The sequence below is a fragment of the Condylura cristata genome, unplaced genomic scaffold (genome assembly GCF_000260355.1).
Source record: "Condylura cristata isolate star-nosed mole 26May11 unplaced genomic scaffold, ConCri1.0 scaffold00016, whole genome shotgun sequence".
Taxonomy (NCBI): Eukaryota; Metazoa; Chordata; class Mammalia; order Eulipotyphla; family Talpidae; genus Condylura; species Condylura cristata.
Window position 1 is genome coordinate 47,255,846 of NW_004567117.1, and position 512 is coordinate 47,256,357.

The window sequence follows — 512 nt, forward strand, 5'->3', positions numbered from 1 at the left end:
CACGCGGCACAGGACTGCCTGGGGGATCGTGGCCCGGGACTGTCATCGGGGTGCTTCCCCGACCCTGCCCGCCCCCCGTCCTCGCGGGAGCTCTCACCGGGCTGAGCTCCGGGGCGCTGCGGCTCAGGGCATGGGGCTTTCGGAGCAGCGGCTGCCGGCCTGCGCCCCGAGGCCGCGGGCTCCCCAGGAAACGCCTCTCCGGCGGCGGCGGCGCTCAGGAGGGAGGAGCGGAGCCGCCCTGCGCTGCCGCTGGGAATCGCATCAGGTGTTGGTCTGAGGTTCTGAACTGGTGTCAGCGAGCACGTCTCTGGACCACATTATGTCCCTGCCCTTGGGTCACTGACTCCTCACCACCTCGGCGATGTTAAGCTGCCTCACAGTCGGGGACTAGAGAAAAATACTCACGTTTACATTTCTCCGCGAAACCCAGTGCTGAAACAGAGAAGGAATAAAGAGTTAAACGTAAATGACAGGTGCTGGGTTGCAGCATTTGGTAAACGCCACTCGTGCCT